The 18364-nt window shown below is 43.2% G+C and overlaps 1 pseudogene; it reads right to left on the minus strand.

Moving 5' to 3' along the window:
- Positions 1–10454, minus strand: part of LOC127629178 (E3 ubiquitin-protein ligase UHRF2-like) — a 41087-nt pseudogene extending 30633 nt beyond the window's left edge.
- Positions 10455–18364: the final 7910 nt, after the last annotated feature.

The raw sequence follows: 18364 nt of genomic DNA on the forward strand, positions 1-18364 counted from the left end.
CCTAGCAACCGGGCCAATTTGGTTGCTAAGGAAACCTGGCTGGAGTCACTTTCCACACGCCCCACCAAAAGCGAGAACCACATTATAGCAACCACGAGGAGGTTACCCCATGTGACTTTACACTCCCTAGCAACCGGGCCAATTTGGTTGCTAAGGACACCTGACTGGAGTCACTCAGCACGCCCTGAATTCAAACTCACGACTCCAGGTGTGACGGTCAGCAGCAATACTCGCTGAGATACCCAGACCCCACTGATTAATAAATAATAATAACATTTTATTCTGCACAACATATTTCTTTTTACAAGAATTTTTAACAAGACTTCACTTTTTTGGGTATTTACAGGACATTATATTTTTTACTTTAAACTCCATATATTGAACAAAAGTTCATCATAGTAGAGTTGTATAGAGATGTTTACAGTTGTATAGAGATGTATAGAGATGTATATAGATGTATAGAGTTGTATATAGATGTATAGAGATGTTTACAGTTGTATAGAGATGTATAGAGATGTATAGAGTTGTATATAGATGTATAGAGATGTATAGAGTTGTATATAGATGTATAGAGTTGTATAGAGATGTATAGAGATGTAAAGAGTTGTACAGAGTGGTATAGAGATGTATAGAGTGGTATAGAGATGTAAAGAGTTGTATAGAGATGTATAGAGATGTATAGAGTTGTATAGAGATGTATAGAGATGTATAGAGTGGTATAGAGATGTATAGAGTGGTATAGAGATGTATAGAGTGGTATAGAGATGTATAGAGATGTATAGAGTGGTATAGAGATGTATAGAGATGTATAGAGTCGTATAGAGATGTATAGAGTGGTATAGAGATGTATATAGTTGTATATAGATGTATAGAGTTGTATAGAGATGTATAGAGTGGTATAGAGATGTATAGAGATGTATATAGATGTATAGAGTTGTATAGAGATGTATAGAGTTGTATAGAGATGTATAGAGTGGTATAGAGATGTATAGAGTGGTATAGAGATGTATAGAGATGTATACAGTGGTATAGAGATGTAAAGAGATGTATAGAGATGTAAAGAGATGTATAGAGTGGTATAGAGATGTATAGAGTGGTATAGAGATGTATAGAGTTGTATATAGATGTATAGAGTTGTATAGAGATGTATAGAGTGGTATAGAGATGTATAGAGTGGTATAGAGATGTAAAGAGTTGTATAGAGTGGTATAGAGTTGTATAGAGATGTATAGAGTGGTATAGAGATGTATAGAGTTGTATAGAGATGTATAGAGATGTAAAGAGATGTATAGAGTGGTATAGAGATGTATAGAGTTGTATAGAGTTGTATATAGATGTATAGAGATGTATAGAGTTGTATAGAGATGTAAAGAGATGTATAGAGTGGTATAGAGATGTAAAGAGATGTATAGAGATGTAAAGAGATGTATAGAGTGGTATAGAGATGTAAAGAGTTGTATAGAGATGTAAAGAGTTGTATAGAGTGGTATAGAGATGTATAGAGTGGTATAGAGATGTAAAGAGTTGTATAGAGTGGTATAGAGATGTAAAGAGTTGTATAGAGATGTAAAGAGATGTATAGAGTGGTATAGAGATGTAAAGAGATGTATAGAGTGGTATAGAGATGTAAAGAGTTGTATAGAGATGTAAAGAGTTGTATAGAGTGGTATAGAGATGTATAGAGTGGTATAGAGATGTAAAGAGATGTATAGAGTTGTATATAGATGTATAGAGATGTATAGAGTTGTATAGAGATGTAAAGAGATGTATAGAGTGGTATAGAGATGTAAAGAGATGTATAGAGATGTAAAGAGATGTATAGAGTTGTATAGAGATGTAAAGAGTTGTATAGAGTGGTATAGAGATGTATAGAGTGGTATAGAGATGTAAAGAGATGTAAAGAGTTGTATATAGATGTATAGAGATGTATAGAGTTGTATAGAGATGTAAAGAGATGTATAGAGTGGTATAGAGATGTAAAGAGATGTATTGAGATGTAAAGAGATGTATAGAGATGTAAAGAGATGTATAGAGTGGTATAGAGATGTAAAGAGTTGTATAGAGATGTAAAGAGTTGTATAGAGTGGTATAGAGATGTATAGAGTGGTATAGAGATGTAAAGAGATGTATAGAGTTGTATATAGATGTATAGAGATGTATAGAGTTGTATAGTGATGTAAAGAGATGTATAGAGTGGTATAGAGATGTAAAGAGATGTATAGAGATGTAAAGAGATGTAAAGAGATGTATAGAGTGGTATAGAGATGTAAAGAGTTGTACAGAGTGGTATAGAGATGTATAGAGTGGTATAGAGATGTAAAGAGATGTATAGAGATGTAAAGAGATGTATAGAGTGGTATAGAGATGTAAAGAGTTGTATAGAGTGGTATAGAGATGTATAGAGTGGTATAGAGATGTATAGAGTGGTATAGAGATGTAAAGAGATGTATAGAGATGTACAGAGTGGTATAGAGATGTAAAGAGTTGTATAGAGATGTAAAGAGTTGTATAGAGTGGTATAGAGATGTATAGAGTGGTATAGAGATGTAAAGAGATGTATAGAGTTGTATATAGATGTATAGAGATGTATAGAGTTGTATAGAGATGTAAAGAGATGTAAAGAGATGTATAGAGATGTAAAGAGATGTATAGAGATGTAAAGAGATGTATAGAGTGGTATAGAGATGTATAGAGATGTAAAGAGATGTATAGAGTGGTATAGAGATGTAAAGAGTTGTATAGAGATGTAAAGAGTTGTATAGAGTGGTATAGAGATGTATAGAGTGGTATAGAGATGTAAAGAGATGTATAGAGATGTAAAGAGATGTATAGAGTGGTATAGAGATGTAAAGAGTTGTATAGAGATGTAAAGAGTTGTATAGAGTGGTATAGAGATGTATAGAGTGGTATAGAGATGTAAAGAGATGTATAGAGATGTAAAGAGATGTATAGAGTGGTATAGAGATGTAAAGAGTTGTATAGAGATGTAAAGAGTTGTATAGAGTGGTATAGAGATGTATAGAGTGGTATAGAGATGTAAAGAGATGTATAGAGTTGTATATAGATGTATAGAGATGTATAGAGTTGTATAGAGATGTAAAGAGATGTATAGAGTGGTATAGAGATGTAAAGAGTTGTATAGAGATGTAAAGAGTTGTATAGAGTGGTATAGAGATGTATAGAGTGGTATAGAGATGTAAAGAGATGTATAGAGTTGTATATAAATGTATAGAGATGTATAGAGTTGTATAGAGATGTAAAGAGATGTATAGAGTGGTATAGAGATGTAAAGAGATGTATAGAGTGGTATAGAGATGTAAAGAGTTGTATAGAGATGTAAAGAGTTGTATAGAGTGGTATAGAGATGTATAGAGTGGTATAGAGATGTAAAGAGTGGTATAGAGATGTATATAAATGTATAGAGATGTATAGAGTTGTATAGAGATGTAAAGAGATGTATAGAGTAGTATAGAGATGTAAAGAGATGTATAGAGATGTAAAGAGATGTATAGAGTGGTATAGAGATGTAAAGAGTTGTATAGAGATGTAAAGAGTTGTATAGAGTGGTATAGAGATGTATAGAGTGGTATAGAGATGTAAAGAGATGTATAGAGATGTAAAGAGATGTATAGAGTGGTATAGAGATGTATAGAGTGGTATAGAGATGTAAAGAGTTGTATAGAGATGTAAAGAGATGTATAGAGTGGTATAGAGATGTATAGAGTGGTATAGAGATGTATAGAGTGGTATAGAGATGTAAAGAGTTGTATAGAGATGTAAAGAGATGTATAGAGTGGTATAGAGATGTAAAGAGATGTATAGAGTGGTATAGAGATGTAAAGAGTTGTATAGAGATGTAAAGAGTTGTATAGAGTGGTATAGAGATGTATAGAGTGGTATAGAGATGTAAAGAGATGTATAGAGTTGTATATAGATGTATAGAGATGTATAGAGTTGTATAGAGATGTAAAGAGATGTATAGAGTGGTATAGAGATGTAAAGAGATGTATAGAGATGTAAAGAGATGTATAGAGTTGTATAGAGATGTAAAGAGTTGTATAGAGTGGTATAGAGATGTATAGAGTGGTATAGAGATGTAAAGAGATGTATAGAGTTGTATATAGATGTATAGAGATGTATAGAGTTGTATAGAGATGTAAAGAGATGTATAGAGTGGTATAGAGATGTAAAGAGATGTATTGAGATGTAAAGAGATGTATAGAGATGTAAAGAGATGTATAGAGTGGTATAGAGATGTAAAGAGTTGTATAGAGATGTAAAGAGTTGTATAGAGTGGTATAGAGATGTATAGAGTGGTATAGAGATGTAAAGAGATGTATAGAGTTGTATATAGATGTATAGAGATGTATAGAGTTGTATAGTGATGTAAAGAGATGTATAGAGTGGTATAGAGATGTAAAGAGATGTATAGAGATGTAAAGAGATGTAAAGAGATGTATAGAGTGGTATAGAGATGTAAAGAGTTGTACAGAGTGGTATAGAGATGTATAGAGTGGTATAGAGATGTAAAGAGATGTATAGAGATGTAAAGAGATGTACAGAGTGGTATAGAGATGTAAAGAGTTGTATAGAGTGGTATAGAGATGTATAGAGTGGTATAGAGATGTATAGAGTGGTATAGAGATGTAAAGAGATGTATAGAGATGTATAGAGTGGTATAGAGATGTAAAGAGTTGTATAGAGATGTAAAGAGTTGTATAGAGTGGTATAGAGATGTATAGAGTGGTATAGAGATGTAAAGAGATGTATAGAGTTGTATATAGATGTATAGAGATGTATAGAGTTGTATAGAGATGTAAAGAGATGTAAAGAGATGTATAGAGTGGTATAGAGATGTATAGAGATGTAAAGAGATGTATAGAGTGGTATAGAGATGTAAAGAGTTGTATAGAGATGTAAAGAGTTGTATAGAGTGGTATAGAGATGTATAGAGTGGTATAGAGATGTAAAGAGATGTATAGAGATGTAAAGAGATGTATAGAGTGGTATAGAGATGTAAAGAGTTGTATAGAGATGTAAAGAGTTGTATAGAGTGGTATAGAGATGTATAGAGTGGTATAGAGATGTAAAGAGATGTATAGAGATGTAAAGAGATGTATAGAGTGGTATAGAGATGTAAAGAGTTGTATAGAGATGTAAAGAGTTGTATAGAGTGGTATAGAGATGTATAGAGTGGTATAGAGATGTAAAGAGATGTATAGAGTTGTATATAGATGTATAGAGATGTATAGAGTTGTATAGAGATGTAAAGAGATGTATAGAGTGGTATAGAGATGTAAAGAGTTGTATAGAGATGTAAAGAGTTGTATAGAGTGGTATAGAGATGTATAGAGTGGTATAGAGATGTAAAGAGATGTATAGAGTTGTATATAAATGTATAGAGATGTATAGAGTTGTATAGAGATGTAAAGAGATGTATAGAGTGGTATAGAGATGTAAAGAGTTGTATAGAGATGTAAAGAGTTGTATAGAGTGGTATAGAGATGTAAAGAGTTGTATAGAGATGTATATAAATGTATAGAGATGTATAGAGTTGTATAGAGATGTAAAGAGATGTATAGAGTAGTATAGAGATGTAAAGAGATGTATAGAGATGTAAAGAGATGTATAGAGTGGTATAGAGATGTAAAGAGTTGTATAGAGATGTAAAGAGTTGTATAGAGTGGTATAGAGATGTATAGAGTGGTATAGAGATGTAAAGAGATGTATAGAGATGTAAAGAGATGTATAGAGTGGTATAGAGATGTATAGAGTGGTATAGAGATGTAAAGAGTTGTATAGAGATGTAAAGAGATGTATAGAGTGGTATAGAGATGTATAGAGTGGTATAGAGATGTATAGAGTGGTATAGAGATGTAAAGAGTTGTATAGAGATGTAAAGAGATGTATAGAGTGGTATAGAGATGTATAGAGTGGTATAGAGATGTAAAGAGTTGTATAGAGATGTAAAGAGTTGTATAGAGATGTAAAGAGATGTATAGAGATGTAAAGAGATGTATAGAGTTGTATATAGATGTATAGAGATGTATAGAGTTGTATAGAGATGTAAAGAGATGTAAAGAGATGTATAGAGATGTAAAGAGATGTATAGAGTGGTATAGAGTTGTATAGAGATGTAAAGAGATGTATAGAGTGGTATAGAGATGTATAGAGATGTAAAGAGATGTATAGAGATGTAAAGAGATGTATAGAGTGGTATAGAGTTGTATAGAGTGGTATAGAGTTGTATAGAGATGTAAAGAGATGTATAGAGTGGTATAGAGATGTATAGAGTTGTATAGAGATGTATAGAGTTGTATAGCGATGTAGTGTCATTGATCTATAATCACTGTATGTACGGTCATGGTGTCACTTTTATACATGAAAAGGAAGATGAAAGCATTATTATCATGGGGGAAACATTCACACGGCTCAAACTACAACACTAATAAAACACTTTTAGGTAGAATTCAAATTTCAATTTTCGATCTCAGCCATTAAAATGTGATTGAAAGCAGTATGAACATGCACATTGTACACGCTGATATACTGTATGAATGAAAAGCAGACGTCATGTTTTATTTTACATCTCTCTCTCTGAAAGTCTTGCGTGTTGTTTTATGACACTCAGAAACACAAACAGCTGTTTTGTACATCAGCTGGGAATTTGACATCTTTTCTCCATTTAAAAGCACAAAACAACCATCAAATCAATAATCGTCCAGCACGGAGCCGAACTCTTGGCAGACTGACATGTGTGGGGGAACCGAGAGAGAACCGGACGGGAACACGACCAGAACATCTAAATACTACCAGACTCACACACACACACACACACACACACACACACACCACAACACACACACACCACAACACAACACACACCACAACACACACACACCACAACACAACATACACATCACAACACAACATACACACCACAACACACACACACATACCACAACACACACACCACAACACACACACACACACACAAAACAAACACACACACCACAACACACACTCTCACACAACACACACAAATAACACAACACACACACACACACCACAACACACACACACCACAACACAACACAACATACACATCACAACACACACACACCACAACACACACGCCACAACACACACGCCACAACACAACATACACACCACAACACACACACACCACAACACACACACCACAACACAACACAACACACACACACCACACACACACACACACACCACAACACACACACACACCACAACATACACACACACCACAACACACACATCACAACACAACACAACATACACACACACACCACAACACAACACAACACAACATACACATCACAACACACACACACCACAACACACACACCACAACACACAAACACACCACAACACAACACAACACACACACACCACACACACACACACCACAACACACACCACAACACACACACACACACACCACAACACACACACCACAACACAACATACACACCACAACATACACACACACACCACAACACAACACAACATACACATCACAACACACACACACCACAACACACAAACACACCACAACACAACACAACACACACACAACACAACACACACACACACCACACACACACACCACAACACACCACAACACACAAACACACCACAACACAACACACACACACACACACCACAACACACACACACACACACACAACACACACACCACAACACACACACACACCACAACACAACATACACACCACACCACAACACAACACACACACACAAAACAAACACACACACACCACAACACACACTCTCACACAACACACACAAATAACACAACACACACACACACTCCACAACACACACTCTCACACACACCACAACACAACACACACACTCCACAACACACACTCACACACACACACACACACACACACACACCACAACACAACACACACACACTCTCTCACACACACACTCTCACACACACACAAACACACACTCTCACACACACACTCTCACAACACAGATTCACACACACACACACACACACACACCACAACACAACACACACACTCTCACACACACACACACTCGCACACACTCTCTCTCACACGACGCTTAACATACTCACAGAAACACAGACACTCACATAATCACACAAACATTCACACACACTCACATACTCTCTCACACACACTCACATACTCTCTCTCACACACACACACACACACACACACCACACACACACACCACAACACACCACAACACACAAACACACCACAACACAACACACACACACACACACCACAACACACACACACACACACAACACACACACCACAACACACACACACACCACAACACAACATACACACCACACCACAACACAACACACACACACAAAACAAACACACACACACCACAACACACACTCTCACACAACACACACAAATAACACAACACACACACACACTCCACAACACACACTCTCACACACACCACAACACAACACACACACTCCACAACACACACTCTCACACACACAACACACACACACACACACCACAACACAACACACACACACTCTCTCACACACACACTCTCACACACACACAAACACACACTCTCACACACACACTCTCACAACACAGATTCACACACACACACACACACACACCACAACACAACACACACACTCTCACACACACACACACTCGCACACACTCTCTCTCACACGCACGCTAACATACTCGCAAAACACAGACACTCACATAATCACACAAACATTCACACACACTCACATACTCTCTCACACACACTCACATACTCTCTCTCACACACACACACACACACACACACACACACACACACACACACACACACACTCTCTCTCACACACACACACACTCTCTCACACACACACACACACACACATACTCTCTCACACACACACACACATACTCTCTCACACACACACACACATACTCTCTCTCACACACACACACACACAACACACACACACTCTCACACGCACACACACACTCGCACACACTCTCTCTCACATGCACGCTAACATACTCGCACAACACAGACACTCACATAATCACACAAACATTCACACACACTCACATACTCTCTCACACACACTCACATACTCTCTCACACACACACACACACACACTCTCTCACACACACACACACACACACACACACACACACATACTCTCTCACACACACAAACACACACACACACACACACACAACACACACACTCTCACACGCACACACACACTCGCACACACTCTCTCTCACATGCACGCTAACATACTCTCTCACACTCACTCACTCACACACACACACACGAGCAGTGGAGAACCCAGTGAGGAATGACGCTGTGTTTTTGTAAATGATACACTTACCCCATTCAGAATTCATCCCATAATGCACCGCGTCACTGTAATCATAGCAACAACGCCAATCCATTCCCAACACTGATCTAATAACTCACAAGTGCCACGTTTGGTAGAAATCCCTTCCCATGATGCACTTACTCTTCGTATTTAATGTGGTACGTGACGTCCTCGCGGCTGTGCGTTGAATCCGTTTTCGACGTTGACGGATCGCTGTTGTCTAATGTTTTCTCAGATGTGCCGTTATTGTCCGTAGAGGTGGAGTTCTCCTCCGAATTCAGCTTTGCGTTAGTCCGTTTGCTGGGGCGACCCACCCTGCCAGCAGTGGGCGCTGAGCCAGCTTTGCCATTCTGACCTTTAATGGCGGGAGTGATTTTTTCGATGACGCCCTCGAACCACGCGCCAACACTGACGTCTCTACAGTCCACCAACTCATTAATCTGAACAGAGAAGAAAACAATTATTGTTTACATATTTACTTAACAGGCCAATTACAGACGCCTTAATATAATATTAATTTATATGAACTTTGTAACTTAATCAAATATTTAATACAGCATTAGTGCAGCAATCAATCAATTCTTAACAATTACTTTTATAAACTACATGCAATATTTGTATATATATTTATACACATAAATCATTCACTGAACTTTGGCATCTTTTACCACATTGTCGCCGTGACGATGCATCCGTCTGAAGTGAACTTACTTTGTACAGTCCGATCCCGGGATCGATGAGGAATGTTCGGCCGGATGTGGAGGGCTGACTGTCGGGTAAAGGACTGCAGGATTTGGACACATTTCCGTTGCTATCGCAGATAGTTGCTGGGGAAACTATTGTTGTGGTGGGTGTGGCTGAGATTGGGACAGAGGCTGTGGTGGGCGGGGTCACAATACAGGTCACACCCTCACCGTTGTTGAGGGCGGGGCTGTCTGGCGGGTCTGTCTGTGAGCGAATGAGAAGCTGGACGATGTCGTTAAGGCCGACGTTGTAATCGAAGAGCGTCTGCCCGTCCTCCATCTGTGAAAGAGTAGCAAAGACCGATTACTTTCATTTCAACAAGACGAATGTTTGATGACATTTCAGATCCTTTTATACATTCGCAACGAACCAGGAGCAACTTCAATTTTGACATCAGGTATAAATTTGACTATTAATTTTGTCATTCGGTATTATCCAATAATTGTGTGGACTTGGCGTTAATCGATTAATCGGACAATGTTAAAAAACAGTCGATCTCGACGATGTCTTGCATCCTGATGCCGATTGCAAACATACGATGATCGACAATATCAGGAAATGGTCAAACTATGGATCTGAGAAGTCACCGGACATATTAAACAGTAGTCCAGGGTGTGAAACTAGCACCCGCCAAATGTGACAAGCTCCTCGTCCAAATATATTTCATCACATGCAATGCGTAACAGGCGGACGTCCTTTAAGACGTCTCGTCGTGACACGTGAAAAGAAATGCTGTTAGTCAAAGACACGTGCTTGAAGTAACACATTTATTATATTTATAAGAACAGACTAAAGAAAAGCCGTTAATGCTCGCGTCTGATTCGCCGTTTGTTCAGAAGCGTGCAGCGCAAGTCTCGAGGAACAAGCGCATGTAAAGAGTTTTCACCCTTTTATCTCCGTTTCATTCGTCTGAAAACTGTTCGCAAGAATAATGTCGTCTATAAGAACTCTGCACATGATCTCCGAACATCTCAGGAGCTGCTGTGAGTTTAATTCGCTTTATTTCCACGCGGTTAGCATTGTGAACGCAACTCTGCAGGTTCACTACTATATATATATATTTGTAGTAAAGAAAGCAAAAGTAATACAAGACACTTTACTCGACTCAAAGTTGCCTCCGCTTCTGAGACGTCAATCCGCGCATCTGATCACGTGACTCATTGTGCATGACACCGCGGAGACTCACAGCATGTGAGTGCAAACTGTACTCTGGTTATTTTATGGCAGATTTGGAGCAGTGGCTCCTTGCTGAGCAGCCTTTCAAGTTATGACAATATAGGACTTGTTTTACTGTGGATCTAGATACTCGTCTACCGGTTTCCTTCAGCATCTCCACGATCCACTCACAACTCACCACATGCCCCATTGAGAGCGAGAACCACTAATCACCACCACGAGGAGGTTACCCCATGTGACTCTACCCTCCCCAGCAACTGGCCCAATTTGGTTACCCCATGTGACTCTACCCTCCCTAGCAACCGGGCCAATTGGTTACCCCATGTGACTCTACCCTCCCTAGTAACCGGGCCAATTTGGTTACCCTATGTGACTCTACCCTCCCTAGCAACCGGCCAATTTGGTTACCCCATGTGACTCTACCCTCCCTAGGAACTGGCCAATTGGTTACCCCATGTGACTCTACCCTCCCTAGCAACCGGCCAATTTGGTTACCCCATGTGTCTCTACCCTCTCTAGGAACTGGACAATTTGGTTACCCCATGTGACTCTACCCTCCCTAGCAACCGGCCAATTTGGTTGCCCCATGTGACTCTACCCTCCCTAGCAACCGGCCCAATTTGGTTACCCCATGTGACTCTACCCTCCCTAGCAACCGGCCAATTTGGTTACCCCATGTGACTCTACCCTCCCTAGCAACCGGCCAATTTGGTTACCCCATGTGACTCTACCCTCCCTAGCAACCGGGCCCATTTGGTTACCCCATGTGACTCTACCCTCCCTAGCAACCGGGCCAATTTGGTTACCCCATGTGACTCTACCCTCCCTAGCAACCAAGCCAATTTGGTTGCTAAGGAGACCTGACTTGAGTCACTCAGCACGCCCTGGACTCCAGGTGTGATAGTCAGCGTCAATACTCGCTGAGATACCCAGACCTCCATCTTTAGGCAGCATTAACTGTATTACCAAAACATTTGGCAGCATTATTTTGGGAACACAAGGGAATTTATTAGGCTTAGGCTATTATTGTCTTTACATTTATGATTGTCTTTAGTAGCAATTTTAATTTAGAAATGTATTTTACATTCTTCGTGTTTCAGTAAATGAATAATGCAAAACAATTCCCTGATCCTCGGACAACAAACAAAGAAACAAAGTGCAGCTTAAAAAGACAGTATAAATGTGCTGACTATGACATAATGGGAACATTCACATCATAAACGGAGAACTCTGAGAAACTAATCATTTTAAGTTTTGGTAATCTTCCTTTGCCTTCCATGCCAGAAATGACGACATCTTTAGTTCAAATCTGTTCGTTTATTATGAATGGCTTGTAACATGCCGATTAATCAAGCTAAATTTAGACGGGGAAAATTGTTCTAGTCTAAACATGTTTTATTGAATGTTGGGTCCATTTCACTGACGTGCACAGAACGGGGGCAGAAGGGGCGCAAAATTAAAATCTCATCATAATCTCATCATAACAGTAATTATGTGTTTTGAGACTTCTTTGTGAATCACGGGTGTATTCAAGAAAATTAAGCGGAGGTGCTTTAAGAGCGTGCGCTACAGGAGATCGGGGGCGTATGCTAATCGCAAGTGATCCTCCCTATGCCCTATACTCTCTCTGAAGTGCAGAGCCCTTGAAGTGGGTACTCTGAAGGAAACGTGGCAAACTAATAAGCCATTAGACTAATCACTTACATTAAAATAAAATACCATTACGCTTCCACAGTACCTATACGCATATTACACTGTCTGTGTAGGGCACCATCATACCCTAGAGGGGCACCATCATACCCTAGAGGGGCACCATCATATCCTAGAGGGGCACCATCATATCCTAGGGGGGCACCATCATACCCTATCATACCCTAGAGGGGCACCATCATATCCTAGGGGGGCACCATCATACCCTATCATACCCTAGGGGGGCACCATCATACCCTATCATACCCTAGAGGGGCACCATCATATCCTAGGGGGGCACCATCATACCCTATCATACCCTAGGGGGGCACCATCATACCCTATCATACCCTAGAGGGGCACCATCATACCCTATCATACCCTAGGGGGGCACCATCATACCCTATCATACACTAGAAGGCACCATCATACCCTATCATACCCTATCATACACTAGGAGGCACCATCATACCCTATCATACCCTATCTTACACTAGGGGGGCACCATCATACCCTATCATACCCTAGAGGGGCACCATCATATCCTAGGGGGGCACCATCATATCCTAGGGGGGCACCATCATACCCTAGGGGGGCACCATCATACCCTATCATACACTAGGGGGGCACCATCATATCCTAGGGGGCACCATCATACCCTATCTTACACTAGGGGGCACCATCATACCCTATCATACACTAGGGGGCACCATCATATCCTAGGGGGCACCATCATACCCTATCATACCCTAGGGGGCACCATCATACCCTATCATACACTAGGAGGCACCATCATACCCTATCATACACTAGGGGCACCATCATACCCTATCATACCCTATCTTACACTAGGAGGCACCATCATACCCTATCATACACTAGGAGGCACCATCATACCCTATCATACCCTATCTTACACTAGGGGGCACCATCATACCCTATCATACCCTAGAGGGGCACCATCATATCCTAGGGGGCACCATCATACCCTATCATACCCTAGGGGGCACCATCATACCCTATCATACCCTAGAGGGGCACCATCATATCCTAGGGGGCACCATCATACCCTATCATACCCTAGGGGGCACCATCATACCCTATCATACCCTAGAGGGGCACCATCATATCCTAGGGGGCACCATCATACCCTATCATACCCTAGGGGGCACCATCATACCCTATCATACCCTAGGGGGCACCATCATACCCTATCATACCCTAGGGGGCACCATCATACCCTATCATACACTAGAAGGCACCATCATACCCTATCATACCCTATCATACACTAGGAGGCACCATCATACCCTATCATACCCTATCTTACACTAGGGGGGCACCATCATACCCTATCATACCCTAGAGGGGCACCATCATATCCTAGGGGGGCACCATCATATCCTAGGGGGGCACCATCATACCCTAGGGGGGCACCATCATACCCTATCATACACTAGGGGGGCACCATCATATCCTAGGGGGGCACCATCATACCCTATCTTACACTAGGGGGGCACCATCATACCCTATCATACACTAGGGGGGCACCATCATATCCTAGGGGGGCACCATCATACCCTATCATACCCTAGGGGGGCACCATCATACCCTATCATACACTAGGAGGCACCATCATACACTATCATACCCTATCATACACTAGGGGGGCACCATCATACCCTATCATACCCTATCTTACACTAGGAGGCACCATCATACCCTATCATACACTAGGAGGCACCATCATACCCTATCATACCCTATCTTACACTAGGGGGGCACCATCATACCCTATCATACCCTAGAGGGGCACCATCATATCCTAGGGGGGCACCATCATACCCTATCATACCCTAGGGGGGCACCATCATACCCTATCATACCCTAGAGGGGCACCATCATATCCTAGGGGGCACCATCATACCCTATCATACCCTAGGGGGCACCATCATACCCTATCATACCCTAGAGGGGCACCATCATATCCTAGGGGGCACCATCATACCCTATCATACCCTAGGGGGCACCATCATACCCTATCATACCCTAGAGGGGCACCATCATATCCTAGAGGGGCACCATCATACCCTATCATAACCTAGGGGGCACCATCATACCCTATCATACCCTAGAGGGGCACCATCATATCCTAGGGGGCACCATCATACCCTATCATACCCTAGGGGGCACCATCATACCCTATCATACACTAGGGGAGCACCATCATATCCTAGGGGGCACCATCATACCCTATCATACCCTATCGGGGCACCATCATACCCTATCATACACTAGGGGAGCACCATCATATCCTAGGGGGGCACCATCATACCCTATCATACACTAGGGGGGCACCATCATACCCTATCATACCCTAGGGGGGGCACCATCATACTCTAGGGGAGCACCATCATACCCCATCATACCCTAGGGGGGCACCATCATACCCTATCATACACTAGGGGGGCACAATCATACCCTAGGGGGGCACCATCATACCCTATCGGGGCACCATCATACCCTATCTTACACTAGGGGGGCACCATCATACCCTATCATACCCTAGGGGGGCACCATCATACCCTAGGGGAGCACCATCATACCCTATCATACCCTAGAGGGGCACCATCATACCCTATCATACCCTAGGGGGGCACCATCATACCCTATCATACCCTAGAGGGGCACCATCATACCCTATCATACCCTAGGGGGGCACCATCATACCCTATCATACCCTAGGGGGGCACCATCATACCCTATCATACCCTAGGGGGGCACCATCATACCCTAGGGGAGCACCATCAGCGAGTAACCGCGCCACCATGAGGATTTAGAGCGCATTGGGAATTGGGCATTCCGAATTGGGGAGAAAAGGGGATAAAATAATTTAAATAAAAAAGATGGCATGACATGATAATGGTTAATGTGATAAATGAGGAGGAAGGAAATCTGCTGCACTTACTCTGGAATGCATTTTTGGTGATCTCTAAAATTACAAATGTCCCGCACATCATAAGTGTTTATTTTTAATTACCTGCATAATCACTGAAAATGTTATAACGCTAATGTGGTAGGATAAGAACACGCCTTCTTTTAAAGAATGGGTTACAGATGCTGTTAATCGTGTTAAAATGGGTAACATCGGCCACCCTGACATAAAACGTCCCAGTCATACAGGATGCACATAAAAACGGACATAATGTTCCCATTCGTGTCTGTCTTTGCATCTTTATGTGTGTGCGTGGTGGTGCTGCACTCGGGGCAGTTCTGCGCAAATCTACAAATACTGAGATTTCAAACGGACCAAGACGGCACCAGCGACGGCATTTATCAAGCAGAGCGGCCGACACAATAACCGCCGACGGCTTTGAGTTCAGCTGAACCGCCAACAGAAGATAAAGAAATCTTAGAATATTGATGCAGATTCTAGTGTGTTTGTGTGTGTGTGTTTGTGTGTGTGTGTGTGTGTGTGTGTAGGAGGTTGCTATAGCAACCCATGAGGTTCCAATCCACACATCATACTGCTGCACAAACACACAATTATAATATGCATGTCTGTGCCGCCATTACATTGCAATATCACCGTACACAAGAGGAAAATGTTCACAGAGACAATAAATATGCTTCAGCAGCATGTGTGTGTGTGTGTGTGTGTGCACATGTGTGTGTGTGCGGGCTTCTCATTAACACGAGAATCCGAGGTGTAAGATGTGTTTCCTGTTCTCCTGTTACGGCGATACGGGTGGCAGCTGGCATTTCCCCCCCCCACATGCTCTCGCTTTATTATGCATGACAGAGAGAACGAGAGAAACCTGAGAAAGAGACTCCACACCTGTGACGGCATGACAGGACGGGGATAAAAAGAGAGAAAGGTGGAAAAAGTGAAGCTGGTTAATTTGGAGCTGTTTTCTAGTTAAAATGTGAGATTGTGCTTCAGGTCATAAGCCTATACGTGGTTTTATACTTGTTGTTTGGTCAGGTCCATGTTTTCTTATAATCTGCTCGACCGATGCACCAAAAGACTCGCTGTGCTGCTCTGAAGGCAGACGAAACCTTTGGCTAAAAACACGCGTGTCCATATTATCTGCACAGACACACGTCTGTCGGACGTCTCGCGCTCATTCACGACACGCAGCGTGTCTGTCGGACGTCTCGCGCTCATTCACGACACGCGCGCGTGTCTGTCGGACGTCTCGCGCTCATTCACGACACGCGCGCGTGTCTGCGGACGTCTCGCGCTCATTCACGACACGCGCGCGTGTCTGCGGACGTCTCGCGCTCATTCCACGACACGCGCGCGTGTCTGCGGACGTCTCGCGCTCATTCACGACACGCGCGCGTGTCTGCGGACGTCTCGCGCTCATTCACGACACGCGCGAGTGTCTGTCGGACGTCTCGCGCTCATTCACGACACGCGAGGCGTGTCTGTCGGACGTCTCGCGCTCATTCACGACACGCGAGGCGTGTCTGTCGGACGTCTCGCGCTCATTCACGACACGCGGCGTGTCTGTCGGACGTCTCGCGCTCATTCACGACACGCGCGGCGTGTCTGCGGACGTCTCGCGCTCATTCACGACACGCGCGGCGTGTCTGCGGACGTCTCGCGCTCATTCACGACACGCGCGCGGCGTGTCTGTCGGACGTCTCGCGCTCATTCCACGACAGCGGCGTGTCTGCGGCGTCATCGCGGCGTGTCTGTCGGACGTCTCGCGCTCATTCACGACCGCGCGGCGTGTCTGTCGGACGTCTCGCGCTCATTCACGACGCGCGCGGCGTGTCTGTCGGACGTCTCGCGCTCATTCACGACGCGCGCGGCGTGTCTGCGGACGTCTCGCGCTCATTCACGACACGCGCGTGTCTGCGGACGTCTCGCGCTCATGCGCGTGTCTGCGGACGTCTCGCGCTCATTCACGACGCGCGGCGTGTCTGCGGACGTCTCGCGCTCATTCACGACGCGCGCGTGTCTGCGGACGTCTCGCGCTCATTCACGACGCGCGCGTGTCTGCGGACGTCTCGCGCTCATTCACGACGCGCGCGTGTCTGCGGACGTCTCGCGCTCATTCACGACGCGCGCGTGTCTGCGGACGTCTCGCGCTCATTCACGCGCGCGCGTGTCTGCGGGCGTCTGCGCGCTCATTCACGCGCAGCGTGTCTGCGGGCGTCTCGCGCTCATTCACGGCAGCGGCGTGTCTGCGGGCGTCTCGGCGCTCATTCACGGCCGCAGCGTGTCTGCGGGCGTCTCGCGCTCATTCCACGGCCGGCGTGTCTGCGGGCGTCTCGGCGCTCATTCACGGCCGCGGCGTGTCTGCGGGCGTCTC

The sequence above is a fragment of the Xyrauchen texanus genome, chromosome 35, assembly GCF_025860055.1.
Source record: "Xyrauchen texanus isolate HMW12.3.18 chromosome 35, RBS_HiC_50CHRs, whole genome shotgun sequence".
In the NCBI taxonomy this organism is placed as follows: domain Eukaryota; kingdom Metazoa; phylum Chordata; class Actinopteri; order Cypriniformes; family Catostomidae; genus Xyrauchen; species Xyrauchen texanus.